The sequence below is a fragment of the Papio anubis genome, chromosome 16 (genome assembly GCF_008728515.1).
Source record: "Papio anubis isolate 15944 chromosome 16, Panubis1.0, whole genome shotgun sequence".
NCBI lineage: Eukaryota > Metazoa > Chordata > Mammalia > Primates > Cercopithecidae > Papio > Papio anubis.
In genome coordinates, this window is record NC_044991.1 from 37,330,420 (window position 1) to 37,346,584 (window position 16,165).

Genomic DNA, 16,165 nt, shown 5'->3' on the forward strand with positions numbered 1-16,165 from the left:
TGTATGCATTTTCTATTTAGCATCAGAAAATATATGTAGGAGCCTGTGACTCCTAACGATCGGGAAACAATACAGAGGATCTAGGATGACTGGCCATTCTGTTAATCGAAAAGAATCTTTTGGTGCCAATTTGAGGGATTCATAAAGAAAACAAGGCATTTAAGCCATAACAGAGAGGAATTCTCTTTTACTGTTGAAGTAACAGATGATCTGGTTATAAAAATTGGCAGAAGCTCTTGGATGGAACTCTCCCTTCTACCTAGGGCATTCAACCTCAAAGTGCCTACCGCCTGGGCATTCCCACTGTTACATCATTACAATCTCTTGTAAATTTGTAAAGAAGCTGCTTTCCTTTTGGATGACTCCTAGTTCTTGACAGTTACCCTTTTTGTTCTTCTCTGAGTTCCAACCACAGTGAGACTTGATCCTCAGATAGGAATGTTGGTAACACTCCTTTTTATCCCTTGATCAAGCTTCTCGTGCAATAGTACCCCCCCGAAATAAACCAACAGTAATCCTTCCAATCATCTCTTTCTCTTCCAAAGGGTATTTACTGGTTGATAATAGTACAGAGTAGTACAGAATTTGCAGTGTCCTTAAACACTGGGTGGAGTAAACATCTCTTAGTGGACTCTTTAATTGAGTTGAAGCACCATGACGAGGGGGTCTTAATCAGCGTTTTCCAGTTATTAATAGTGATTTGTCAGAAAGCCAAAACTGAGGGATTTTGGAAAGAAAGAACTCAGCCTCTTTACAAAACTCCTCTCTCAAAATTGGAAAGAGAAAAAAAAAACCTGGAAAAAATTAAAGAAAGACAAATACCAAAGAAATTTGGGAAATTGTTGGAAATGAATGTGCATACAAATGTCACTTTTCTGAAGGCAGTTAGATTCTTGAGTTTCAGTTCACTCATCATATTAATATGTGCCCATTGCCGAGGATGTATGCTTCCAAGAAAAATAAAGGCAAGTTTCTTGGCATCTGTGTCGCTACACCCTGCTGTGGAAAACTCATTGAAGAGCCATTCTTGATGGCAATAGGAAATGTAAATGAAATGGCCCCCTTTTTAGTATTTGGTTGAGATGGTCCTAATGTTTGGTGGAGTCATTAAACCTTCTCCAAGCAATATTCACAAAAATTAACAGAAGTTGTCAATTCTCAGCATCATTAAATTTATGTCAGTAGTCACCATCGGGGGAAAATGGAAGTCACATTTGCATTGCAGAGTGGCCTCAGTAAGAAACTAGGGCTGTAGCTCCACTTTGGGGGGGGGGGGCAGGTGGGAGGGTTTGCACAATCTCTTTACTAAGTTTTTAATCAAGTTGCTAGTCCACTCTTTCTTTTATGGAGCCATAGAAGTGTCTGTAATGAAAGATTAAAATGGTCCTGTGCAGTGGTTTGCAGTAGCTATGCCCAAATAAAATATGACAGTTCTCTCGTAGGGCCTATATGTAAGCAGAGGGAGCCGACAACAAGCTGCATTATGTTCTCTGTTGTGCATACTGATTGCAAATTGTGTGGGTTACCCTGGATGCCATTAAAAAAAGGTGTGTGTATGTGTGAGTGTGAGGGAGAATTTCTTTCCCCCAAATGATTATGCACCTCATGAATAGCAAGCAATGGAGCATCAATGCTCAGATTTCCTGTAGCAGAGGTAACACACACCCACACAAACACACACACACACACGCACATTTACACACTGACAGGCTAATGGCTACTTTCCCAAAGAGTGGTTAGAAAGAAGTAGTAAATGGGACTGTGTTGATGCCAGGAGAAGACCCGGGCAAAGATCAAGATACCAGCAACATATCGGATAACACATAATTGGCGGGTCACAGCCAAATGAGTGTAGTCATGCATCTCCGGGCAGGCCTTTGCTGGTGATAAAGACACTTGTAAACAATTCAGTCCCAGAACATGGCAATAATATGTTGATCCGGCGTGTAATGAGGTGTTCCTGGAATCAATAAGCAGTCATGGAGAGCAGGGAGCAAGGGCAGCGGCTGTCTTTTTGATGACCTTTCCTCACCACCAAGGACCTCATCTCCCCTGAAGAGGACTTTTCTCATTTTGCAGCAAGCTCCGAGTGTCAGAACTTCCATTCGCAGCCGGCAAATGAACAGCCAGGCCCTGCATGCTAATGAAGTCCAGGCTATTTTGCACCTTTTCATCCGCACATTATGCTCTTGACTCTGGAGAAGGTGGGAATTAGGCCGGACCCCGGTGTCAGACTGCCTGATGGCTCGGCTCCGGAAAACTGGTAATTGAAGCTGATGACTGATGCGAGGGAGGCCTGAATTTGGAAATAAACAGTTTCAAGCACTGCATGTCATTTCTAGAGAGACTGCTGAGAGAATGGAAATGAGCTTCGTTTCTTGAATCTAATGCAGTTTCTCAGCAGGAAAAACACCGTCTTTTAGACAACAATGCCAGTCATTAAGATTTAAATGTTCTGGCGATAATAGAAGAACTGGCCTTCCAGTTCACAAACAGCACTTATGTAAATGTCTTTCAACACCCAGATCTTCATTTAATCCACGCCCAAGAAGATAACTGTGTCGGAAAGCGGAACCAAATGCAATTCGGAGTCTATAAATATCGTTCATAAGAAGAGAGAGGAAAACAGTAAAATTGTTTGCCAACATATCACATAGCATTGCCTGTCAGCGCAGGAGAAAACAGCAGCTCTCTGTTGAAACAATGGAAGGACATTCAGAAGTCTACGTAAAAACGCACTGAAGCCGCACTTCGATGATTTTTGTACTGCTGTATTTCATTCCAAATAATATGCTACCCTTTCAATGTGGAAATGGCATAAATATTTCCTACCTTATATGCAGAACCCATATTTGGACAGTGAATCCTCATGTTTAATGTTGCAGGAGAAGCCCAAATCTAGACCCCCTTCGCTTGTAATCTTTTAAAAGAAGCTCTTTTATCAAGTATTTAATTTTCCCTTAACATCACTGGGTTGTCACAAAACCACAGACTAAACATGGCAAATTGTCTTAGTCCATCTCCCCAGTCGGCTGAGATTAATTGGACGTTGTTTGCTGTATGCAAAAAGAATGACTCATAATCCAAACACAGACAGGCTTTTGCGTTTTAAGAGGCTTTAAAAATCATTTTTACTAGACATCCCTCCAGCCCAATTCTTCCTGTGCAGGTAAAACACCTTCAGGGAGAAAATTACGAGCCCAGCGAAGAGGAGAAAGAGACCACTGTTATTTATCATGGCAGGCCGGGAGTGATTCATGAATAACCATCGGTTTGCTTTTTTCTCGCTTCCCTTCTCTACCAGAAGTGAGGTTTTGATATTTCAGGCCTTTTTCAATTTAATGACATACATGATTCTCACAGGCAGTCTCTGGTTTGTTAGAGACATCAAGGATATCAGCACAACTTGAGAGAAACCGAAGACGCCTTGGGTGTTATTGTCGCTTCAGTTTAAAGGTAGCAAGCCTATCTTGAAAAGAATCAACACTGAATTATTTCAACATTTCAAAAATATGGATAAGTAATACATTTCTAATAGCATACTTGTGGATACTAGATAGATCAATGAATATTCAGCAATCCTTTGCATGAAATATATGACACTCAATGAGAAAAAGGTTAAATCTTACACTTGCACGCACGCGTATGCACGCACACACACAGGCACACCTACTCCTCACTGTGACAGTGTTGCTCCATTCTGACATTACTCCTGTGTCTCATGGGGTCTCCTATGACTTAACGGCTAAAAAAGAGGCAGAAAATTGGGGTCACTACAATCTGATGATAATAACCATAGGGTTCTCTGTACACATACACTAGGAATGCAGTATTGGTATAGTGATTCCTTCCAGGTTCAGAGCACCGAACATGTTGATTGTTTTTGAAAAACTTTTATGTATATTTCATCACTGGACTCTCATCACAAGCCCATGGCTCAAAGATCTATTTTATTAACATTGTAAGAAAAGGGAAACAGAAACGATGTGATTTTTCTAAGGTCAACAGCAAATACAACAGTGAGGCCAGAATCAGAACTTTCTGTTTGTAATCATTTGTCACCTTGTTCTTTTCTATAAATCCCACTTCCCTGTGTAGATACTATCAATAAAGAAAGTTATGCTGTGTTAGGCTATTTCTCCTTTTATCTTTCACAAGCACTACCTTTTCTATTGCTGTTATGAGGTTGAAATTATTATTATAATTTTTTTTTTTTTTTTGAGGCGGAGTCTCGCTCAGTCGCCCAGGCTGGCGCGACGCCGCTCACTGGCGCGATCTCCGCTCACTGCAAGCTCCGCCTCCCGGGTTCACGCCATTCTCCTGCCTCAGCCTCCCGAGTAGCTGGGACTACAGGCGCCCGCCACCACGCCTGGCTAATTTTTTGCCTTTTTAGTAGAGACGGGGTTTCACCGTGTTAGCCAGGATGGTCTCGATCTCCTAACCTCGTGATCCGCCTGCCTCGGCCTCCCAAAGTGCTGGGATTACAGGCGTGAGCTACCGCGCCCGGCCGAAATTATTCTTACTTCCAAGACTTGCAACTCCAATTGTCCTGAGAAAGACTAGCTGGAGCAAGATTTTTCCAGTCTTTATTGGCCACAGATGGTGACTTCTGTAGTAATAGCACAGCGTTTGTGCAGAGTGTTACCTGGAAGAGAACGAATGACTCAACATAGCTTTGGTTCAAATCCTGCCTCCATCATTGTATCAGTAATAACAGAAAAGCAGAGTGGATTTGCTCAGGTAACCAGAATTCTAGACGTAGGTAGTCTGGGTGGAGGAGAACACGTCCCACGACGCTGTCAACGTCCCGGGTTCCTTTGATCTTTCTACCCCACCTTTATTCACAGTCCTCTCATGGCTGCTGCAGTTTCAGTCATCTCATCTGAAGGAGGAAGGAGGAGGAAGGGAAAGGCAGAAGAACTACTCCTCCTTTCAAGGAGCCTTGTGGGAAACAGCTCTAGCCACAACTTGCCGCTGTAATGCATTGGTAACAGTGTAATCACATGGCTATTTCTACCTACAGGGAAGGCTGGGAGGTATGAATTTGAACCTGGACACGCTGCTGCTCCCATTAAAGTTTGGATTATTTTACTAAAGAAGAAGAGAACAGATACTGTATAATTAATTGGCAGGAGGAGTTTGCTGCCATAAACAATGGATGTGTGAATCCACGCTAGTTCCCTAGCTTCTAAGCCTCAGTTTACTCATCTGTCACCTGGGAAAAAATATTGGCTCCTTCCTCACTATTACATCAGGGATGAATTGTGAAGATAAAATGAAATAGTTCACGTAAATTGCCAATTATAGTTCTGGGCACATAAATGTTAAGAAATGGTAATTTAAGAATTAAGGCATGAAAATATGTTCAGTTTTACTAGAGACTGGGGGAATGCAAACTAAAACACCAACAAGACGTAATATTTCTTTCCTTTCCAAATGCCAAAAATAAAAGTGAACAATAATGTTTCATTTTGGCAAGGTCATGGGGAAATGGCACTTTCATAAGCTACCGGTGAGATGTAACTGGGATGACATTTTTGGAAGGTAAATTTGACAGCAGTCCTTCTTTGTCCTTCCTCAACCCACTCTAAGTAGATATTTGCACAGATTTATAAAGAGAACTGTCTGACAATGGTCACTGAAGCACTGTTTGCAATAAGAGAAAGAAAAAACTGAACCCATTCAAAAGGGGAATGTTTAATTAAACCATGGCACATCCATGCCATGACTCTCTAGGCAGCAGATTAGAAGAAGGGAGATCTGTTGGCATATCTACAGTGGCAAAGAAAGAAGGAAAGGAAAAATGCCAAGTTCCTGTTAAGTGAAAACAAACTGCAAAATGACACGAAGAGAATGGTGTCAAATTTTTAATTCCTACTCCATACTGCCCCCAAATAACTTCTGTCTCTATCTCTGTTTCTGTCTCTCTCTGTATATATAGTGTTTGTGTGTGTGTGTATATATATATAGTATATACATAGCTATCCATATATAGATAGGTACCTATATAGATAGGTATCTCTATATCTATATCTATATCTATATAGATCTAGATCTAGATCATTGTGATTGTATAGCTAATAGTCTGGAAAGGTATGCACCAAACAAGTCATGATCACCTCTGGGACTTGGAGAAGTGTCATATCAAACAAAGTTTCTTTTGGCCTTGTCTATAATGATTTACCTAAATGACTGTAAACGTACATTTTGATTGCAATATTGTTGACAGGCAGTTCTCTATAGGTCTATCATGTTTCTGCAAGTCTTGTGAGCAAAGGCACTACCAGGTTTTGTTCTAGACTGTCTTTTCAAATATGTTCATATAGTGAATAGCCTTGGAAGATAGAGACAGAGTCTCCCTCTGAGGAGGGGCAGATTTGTTTGCTGTGCAGTATAATAAAAATAATGTCTCCTTCTGAGACAAAGTTTAAGCAGCGTTTGCTTAGAGTTCCTTTACGAGACTGAAGTTTCCTAGGCTAGGATTGTCTGATGCAAATGCACTGCGTGTGCAGCTTCCACCAGGTCTAATCTCCACGTTACCCCTGTGGGTCTTGAGGGTTAAAGGGAATTGATGCAAACATGAAGCTTACGATTCTTGCGAATAATAAAGTCCTTTGTCTCTGACCTAGGATCTTGTGTCTTCTACCAGTATCCATGAGATTGTGGTAGGCTAAAATGACAGATTCTTCAGAGTTTTCATAATAATAACGTAAATATTGCAAAAGTACACATATAGTAAATGTACAGTTGATGAATCCTGCAAAGTGAACTCACTTATGTAACCAGCAGCAGATCAGAAAAAAAAACATTAGCAGCATCACAGAAGCCCCACAAATGTCCCCTTCAGTCAGTCGCCTCCCAAAGATAACCACACTGCTATCTAGCAGCATGGGTTAATTTTGCCTGTTTTTGAACTTTGCATAAATTAAATCATGCAACACGTACTCTTTTGTGTCTGAGTTTTTTGGTGCAACAATATGTTTATAAGATTCACCTGTATTGTCTCACATAGTTATGGTTTTTCATAATCATTGCTGTATAGTATTCCATCATGTCAATAAATGACGATTTATGTGTATCCTCTTGTTGATGGACATCTGCATTGTTTCTAGCTTTTTACTATGTAATTATTTATTCTTTAAAGGTGAGTGTATTTACATTTTACTTGTATAATTTTTATTATGGAATTTTCAATCATGAACATAAATAATAAGAATGGTATAATGATTCCCTAGACAACCATGGCCCAGCTTCAAATATTAACTTAGGACATTTTGTCATGATGAGATTGTAATTACAGTTTCATAATATTTAAAAAAGAATAGGCCAACTTTACTCTCCCCAAATTACTTTTAAGATGAAAGTTTTTCACTCTCTCCTCTATCTTGAAATCTCTTTGGTGAAAGAATAACACCAATTCACTCTCTCAGTGGCCTTACCCTGTCTCGTAGCTTTAATTCCATCTACATCTGATTGACATCCAAATTTATTTTTCTAGCTGAAACATCTCTCATGAGCTTGATATGTCTGCTTGGATATCATTTTGGATCTGGTTCCTCAGCAACTGACCTTAACAAGGGCTTGTGTACTCGTGATCCATTAGGAGCTACTCTTAGGAAACTAGCAAGGGGGTGCGTGAAGCAGGACGGGACAGAGAAGGTGAGGAAACCAAACAAACTGTCATCTCAGGCAAAGTTCCATGGAGGGTGGCTTTAAGTTTATCCCACAGGGCTGTTCACACCGCAAGGTTGGTAGTTTGTCCCAATGCAAAGAAATGGGAGCTGGGCTATTATATTCCCGCATTTATCAGTCATTCTTCAGGCACTGCTCTGGGAAAACATAAACTCCCAGGCATCTCTAGCTTGGCAGCAGAGCACCAGCACTCTGCTATGGTCTATTAGACATTGCAAACTTAACACGTCCTAAACTTCTGGACTCTTTCCCTCGCTCCCACTGCTCTCTCAAACCCATCCACTTACACCTGGTAGATGCTACATAAACAGTTATACCTTAGAGTCATCCATGAGTCCTCTCTTTTTATCACACCCTTGTCAATACATCAGGGAATCAGGTTGGCTTCACTTTTAAAATGTATCTAGGATTTTCTCATCACCTCCACTGCCACCCCCGACTTGAGCCACATCATCTCTTCCTTGAATTACTGCCAGAGCCTCCTAGCAGGGAGAAAAGTCCTCTCGACATAGAAGTGATCATATCAGTCTCATCGAAACCTTTCCCATTTTCTTCAGAGTAAAAGTCAAGATCCTTACACAATGGCCTTCAAGGCCACATGTAGTCTGCCCCTCCCGTCTGCCCCACCACCCTTCCTTCTCGACCTTCTCTCCTTCTGCACTTCCTGTCACTCCCTCCCTCCCTCCAGCTACACTGGTCTCCTTGCTGTCCCTCAAACACGCCAGGTCTGAGCCCGTTTTACCACCCCTGCATTACAGGTTTCATCTGCTGGTATTCTTTCCTCCCACATAATTGCATGGCTTCCTCCTTCAAGTCATCTTCTCAGAGAGATCTACCTGGACAACCCATTTTAAAGTTGCATCCATCCACCATTCCTCAGTGCCCCTCATCTTTCTTATCTGTGCTCTTTTTCTTTTCATAACATACCATATAATTTTCTTTCTTTGTTTCCTCTTTTTTTGAGATGGAATCTCACTCTGTCACCCAGACTGGAGTACAGTGGGCATGGTCTTGGCTCACTGCAACCTCTGCCTCCCAGGTTTGAGTGACTGTCATGCCGCAGCCTCCTGAGTAGCTGAAATTACAGGTGCCCGCCCACCACGGCCAGCTAATTTTTGTATTTTTAGTAGAGACAGGGTTTCACCATGTTGGCCAGGCTGGTCTCGAACTTCTGACCTCAAGTAAGCCAACTGCGTTGGCCTCCCAAAGTGCTGGGATTACGGGCGTGAACCATTGCGGGGGCCATAATTTACTTTATTATGTATATTGTTTACTATGTCTCCTCCCACTAGAATGTAAACTCCACAAGGGCAGGAATTCTTGTGTTTAGTTCACTGATATATACCAAGCTCCTGAAATAGTTCAGACCTATAGTCTATGCTTAATATTTGCTGAATGAAGGAGCTTGTGTATATCTCTGTGCATTGATACTGTCTCAAAAGGAATATGCTTAGATGTGTAGTCCAGCAGCCTTTCAAGTTGTACCCTTGCAGTGACTGATGATTGGATGTAGATTGTCAAAGAGGGGCTGAAACTTGGGCCAGGCAGCTCCCATCAGCTAAGAGCTGTTTCTGGAGAGAGACCCAAAAGTAAGTCCTAAGGAGGCAAAATGCTGTCCACCCTTGCAGCGCATGCACCGGCCCTGAAGCGGGAATCTGGGTAGTGTCATAGCGTCCTCTATAGAATGGGCTTTGTGCCTCTCAGATCTGCTTGCTGCATGTAAATTCAGCCTTCCAGGATTCTCAAGGTTTTTTCCTAGAGAAAATACAAGAGGAAAGTTAGTGGGATGAACTATAGCTCCTGGTAATGTAGCTAACTTGGGACTGAAGCTGATACTCATCTTTTCCTTCCCCCATTCTCCATTCTAGATTTCCCTCAGACTTAGTCAGCACTTGCCCTGGTCTAGGTAACTTCCTTGTTGGGGTGACCCAGATCTTTGTCCCTGAGGAGTCTGAGCCTCTGGTCTCCATGCCCTTCTGTGACTGTGGCTGCTATACCTGTCCACTTACTGTTAAAACTGGGCAAGGGAATACCTAGAGGCCCTCAATGGATGCTACACACATTCCTCCCTGCCCTCACTGCTTACCAGCAGCCCTGTCTGTTCGTGATGATCAGGGTTAATTGATGCTTTCCAAAATGGTGACTCTAGTCCTTGCGTGCAGGTCTCTTGATATGAGGAACCCAAAGTTGGCGTTCACAGCTTAAAGTTTAACGATGTACTTACATCCTCTGGTGGAAGTGTTCCCCTTCTGGGTAACAAGATGTCTACATCCACGGAAACTAGGTTTGAAGAGATGAGAAGCACATATTTCTAAATAAATCACTGGAAGTGATGATATGTGAGGTTACTTCTATATTCAGCCCTTGGTCCCAGAATCTATTTATTTCATCTAGTGGGGACACAGTACCATATAAGGGTCATTGACTTAGGGTGTGTGCCATATTCTGGAAAACAGCCTCACCCTTGTAAGATGTTTATTTCTCAGCCAGCACATTGGCTTTGCCTTGAGCAGGTGATGTAACTCGTGGATCAGGCTGGCAGCTTCCCCGTGGTGTTGAATGCAGCAAGACTCGTAGACCCCATGGACATGAAACTGTTGCTGCATCCCTTTTGCTATAAAGTGGGCTCTCTTTGTCCATTTTTGTGTTGCTATAACAGAACATCTAAGACTGGGTAATTTATAAAGGAAAAATATTTATTTAGCTCATGATTCTGGGGTTGGGAAGTCAAATATTAGGTGTCTGCGTCTGGTCAATGTCTGCTGAGAGCCATGTGCCACATCATAACATGGTGGAGAAATGGAAACCGAAGGGTGTGCATGCAAAGAGGACAAAACATGAGAGGCAACCACACTTATTTTTATTTTATTATCTTCTTATTGTTTTTTGAGCAGAGTTTTGCTCTGTCACCCAGGCTATAGTGCAGTGATGTGATCATGGCTCACTGCAGCCTCAAACTCCTGGGCTCAAGTGATCCTCCTGCTTCCCCGTCCTGAGTAGCTGAGACCAGAGGCGTGCACCACTACGCCTAATTTAATTTAATTTTATTTTATAGGAACTGGCTGTCTCACAAGGTTGCCCAGGCTGGTCTCGAACTCCTGGGCTCAAGCAATTCTCCTGCCTCCATCTCCCAAACTGCTGGGATTACAGGCATGAGCCACTATGCCCGACAACCTCACTTCCAACAACGTGTTTTTGCTGCCACCAATCCAGTCGCATGAGAGTGAAAACTCACTCACTCCTGAGAGGCTGCATTTATTCCTTCATGAAGATGGATTCCTCATGACCCAAATACCTTTAGGTTCCATCATCTGTCAATACAGTTACAACCATCACCACCATCCCTCTCCAGCACTCATTTTATCTTGCAAAATTGAAACTCTGCATCACAAAAAATAAGTGCCCATTTCCCTCTGCCCCCGGGTCCTGGCAAGCACCATTATACTTCCTGTCTCTATGAATTTGACTACTGTGGGTACCTCATATCAGAGTAATCATACAGTATTTGTCTTTTGCCTGACTGGTTTATTTCACTTAGCATAATGTCCTCAAGATTCATTCATATGGTAGCATGTATCAGAATTGTTCAATGTCTCAAGTTATGTTACTGTGGTCTTTAGTTACATTTCCCTGATCAGTAATTGTATCGAACACGTATATTTATTATCCATTTGGATATATTCTTTTGGAAGTACCTATTCAAGTCTTTTGATTATTTTAAGAACTGGGTTGTTTGACTTTCTCTTCTTGATTTACAGGAGTTTTCGTAAATTATGTACGTGAATCTTTTGTTAGACACACAGGTTGAGAGTATTGTTTCCCAATGTGTGGCTTGCCTTTTCACTATATTAATTGTGTGTGTGTGTGTGTTTTTTTTTTTTCTCCAGGCTGAGTCCCACTGTTTTCCAGTCTGGCCTCAAACTCCTGGGCTCTAGAGATCCTCCCATCTCAGTCTCCTGAGTAGCTGAAACTACTGGTGTGCACCACTGCACCTGGCTAATGGTGTTTTTTTTTTTAATTTTTGAGTAAAATTTTACATTTTCTCGAAGTCTAATTTATTAGATTTTGTTCTGTAATGGTCTTTATAGTTCTGTGCCTTAAGAAATATTTCTCTACTCTAAGATCACGAAGATAGTCTCCTATATATTTTTAGGAACTTTATATGTTAACTTTTACGTTTAGGCTTATGATTTATCTTAATTTTTTTGTGTGTGAATGGTGTGAGGTAGGAGGTCAAGGTTCATTTTTAAGATGCAGATTTCAAATTTCTCCATGCTATTTATTGAAAATATTTTTCTTTCCCCTTTGAGTTGTTGAGCATCTTCACTGAAAGTGAATTGAAGCCTGGGTGTGGTGGCTCACACTGTAATCCCAGCACTTTGGGAGACCAAGGCAGGTGGATCACCCGATGTCAGGAGTTTGAAAACAGCCTGACCAACATGGTGAAACAAAATCTGTACAAAAAATACAAAAATTATCAGGGCGTGGTGGCACATGCCTGTAATCCCAGCTACTCAGGAGGCTGAGGCAGGAGACTTGCTTGAACCCAGGAGGTAGAGGTTGCTGCGAGCTGAGATTGCACCATTGCACTCCAGCCTGGGCAACAAGAGCAAAACTCTGTCTCAAAAAAAAAAAAAATTAATTGACTTTATGGGTCTATTTTTTAACTCTAGTCTATTACCTTAATCTATGTGTACATCTTTGCACAGATGCATGCTTTGCTTTGTTTTTTCTTGGCATAGATGCACTGTTTTAATTTATGCAGCTTTGTAATAAGTCTTAAAATCTGCTAGTAGTATAAGTCCTCCTGCTTTGTTTTTTTTCTCATGATTGTCATTGCTAATCTAGTGCCGTTGCATTTCCACATCAACTTGTTGATTTCTAAAATAAGGCTTGCTAGGGTTTTGATTAGAATCATGGTGACTTAATAGCTCAGTTTGGGGTGAATAGCTATCTACAATATTGAGTTTGCCACTCCATGAAAATGGTATATCTCTCCATTTGTTTAGATCTTTAGTTTTTTTCAGTAATACTTTATAGTAATGTAAATGTCTTGTACATATTTTGTTACATTCATTCCTAGGCATTTGATGTTTTTGATACTATTGTAAATGTCATTTAAAAATTATTTTCCACCTGTTTGTTGCTGATATACAGAATAAAATTAATTTTACATATTGACCTTGTATCCAACTGCCTTATTCTATTTATTCATTAGTTCTAGTACATTTTTTGTAGACTTTTTTGTTTTTTGTTTTTTTTGAAATGGAGTCTTGCTCTGTTGCCCAGGCTATAGTGCAGTGGCACGATCTTGGCTCATTGCAAGCTCTGCCTCCCGGGTTCATGCCATTCTCCCGCCTCAGCCTCCTGAGTAGCTGGGACTACAGGCACCCACTACCAGGCCCGGCTAATTTTAATTTTTTTAAATTTTAGTAGAGATGGTGTTTCACCGTGTTAGCCAGGATGGTCTCGATCTCTTGACCTCGTGATCCACCTGCCTTGGCCTCCCAAAGTACTGGGATTACAGGCTTGAGCCACCACACCCAGCTGACTTTTTTGATTTTTAACATATATAATCATATCATTTGTGAATGAAGACAAACATTTCTTTTTTTTCAGGTGTTTGTTCTTTTGCTTCTTGAATTTGCCTCTTCTATTTTATGGTATTTATTTTTCTTAAATGCATGGTACTTCTTGAATGTCTTCTGTTTTACAGGTTTCCTATCTGTAAGTCCTATATGTTTTAATGTAGTTTGTCTCCAGTGTTTCATGAGTGAGATGCATAAATCTAGGCTAACTCTCTAGTCTTTGGCTTAGGTAACAGGGTAGGAGCTATTTACCAAAATAGCAAATGTAGAGTGAGAGCAGACTGGAGAAAAAAATATGGAGACTTGAGATTTGGACACATTGAATTTGAAGGGCCAATCCTATCATCTGTAATGTTCACCAGGCTGTTGGTAGATAACTAATACTTGGGAGAAGACAGACTGGTTTAGTAGCCATCAACATAGATGTGAGGTTACATAGATGGGTAAGGATGACATTGCTCATGGAGAGTGAATAGAATGAAAAGAGAAAAGGAGAGAGGATGAGGCCTTGAGGAACACACTTGAATAGTGTCCCTCGGATTTGCTAATTAGGAGGTCATTTGAGAGAGCAGACTGAGTGACGTTATGAAAGTCTTCTGGTGGTTGCAAGGGAAGCAAGGTGGGATGGAAAGAGGAAAAGAAAGAGGATGGGTGTTTTAGGCGAGGGTAGGGTAATGGGGTGGGGAATGTAAGGCAGATGACAGTGTGTGAGAAGTAAATGAGAGATGTAAATGCAGAGTATAGATTGTTATTTCTCAAATGGAAAGATGTTCTGAAAATAATACTTGTATATGTGTTAAAGAAAACCCAAGAGTGCCAAAGGTCATCCAATGAAAAGCAAAATCCCTTCAACAACTTTAAACTTTCTTTGGTTTTCTGTTTTCCAGTAGTCGCCTCCGTAACGCTAATTAACATGGCCTCCCACTAGTTCTTGATTTTGTTTCTCTCCACATTTTCTACCGAACTTGTTGTATCAAATGAGGACTTGATTCATGTACACCCTTTCTTCATCTTCCCCTCCCAAGTATTGGTAAGTAGATCTTCTGTATCTGTCTGCTGGCTACGTTTACCAATCGTTTTTTCTCTTGTATTTTCTAATGTAAGCCACTCTGCAATGCATTACTGCTACTACATACACTGAAAAATGTTTGCTTTATCTATGTGAAACCAGATACTTACTTTTCTGGCTGTAAATATTTTTTCCTTTTTTGGGTCTGAATGCATTTTTCATGTTTGATTCAATCTGCATCACTTCAATTAAAGGACAAAAAGAAATAAAACCCACATGGGAATCTTTGTATATGTGAAATAGAAGGCCTATCAAATATTAAAACGCACACACACACACACACAAAACCAAACTCAACACCTGAGTCTTCCTTTTATCCGAGTAACAAGGGAGAGAGACTCTTTGAAATCCTCCCTGGATTCCATATAAATGACCAAGACAGTTATGTAGCAAATGATCTTCAAAGCAGGCATCTTCCAACAAACGTTTGCATTGATTTTGTTATTTCTAAAGGCTGACTGATGCCAGAAAGAACAAAGTGATAAGGCAAAAACTGTCTCTTTGATCGTTCCCCTTGTCCTGTATTTTAGAGTGATGACGTGACACTAGACCGATTCTCTGGTCATTTAGGGAATTTTAGATATTCCCCATCAGGGACTAAGAAGGACTGGCAGGTGGGGAAGAATGAACTATGTCATGGGGTCAGATGTCCAGAAGTTCCGTCTGCTGTTTGTTAGTTGTTCTTTATGACATTTGGGGATTAAGCTGCTTAGGAAAGGGTTAGAGAAAACCAACTAGTTATTCTGACCTTGTATCTTCTACCTTGTTTGAATTTTTAACTTTTAATTCTTTACTTTTTAATGCTGTAATGTTAAGTAGAGTGATTTACAAAAATCACCCTCAAAGTCTTTTACAAAACCTTAGAATTCAATTCCTACAGCCCCTCAAAACCCTCACTGTCCCACCACTGACTGTGCCAGGCCTATTTAAAAGTTGTACCATAACCAGAGACCCCATGGGCCTTCTTTGCTCTTCTATGCTGCAGATGAAGAAATCAGATGAGTTTTCAGCGTGTATTAAATAGAAGAAAGAAAGAATATCAGATGCCTTTATTTATTTATTTGGAAACAGGGTCTGGTTCTATTACCCAGGCTGGAGCGCAGTGGTGCAATCACAGCTTACTGCAGCCTCTAACTCATGGGCTCAAGTTATCCTCCTGCCTCAGCCTCTTGAGTAGACACCATGCTTGGCTAATTATTAATTTTGTTTCATTTTTCATAGAAACAGAGTCTTGCTTTGTTGCCCAGGCTGGTCTTGAATTCCTGGCTTCAAGTGATCCTCCCTACTTGGCCTCCCAAAGTGCTAGGATTACAGGTGTGAGTCTCCGGGCCTCATCAGACAACAGATGCTTTGCTTAGGAATTTCCTAGTAGCTGAGGCAGAAGCACAGAAAAAAAAAAATGGCAACTAGGATGGGAAGACAAATTAAAAAAAAAAAGAAACGAGGGCACCAGCATAGAGGGATTAATTTATAAGAAAGAATCTTTTCATTACATGGAAAATTATTTCTGATTGTTAAACATAGGTATGCTTAACAAGTTTTTTTTTTTTTTTTTTTTTTTTTTGAGACAGAGTCTTGTTCTGTTGCCAGGCTGGAGTGCAGTGGCAATCTTGGCTCACTGCAACCTCCGCCTCCTGGGTTCAAACGATTCTCCTGCCTCAACCTCCCGAGTAGCTGGGATTAAGGCGCCTGCCACCACGCCCGGCTAATTTCTGTATTTTCAGTAGAGACGGGGTTTCACTGTGTTGGCCAGGATGGTCTCAATCTCCTGACCTCATGATCCGCCCACCTCGGCCACCCAAAGTGCTGGGATTAC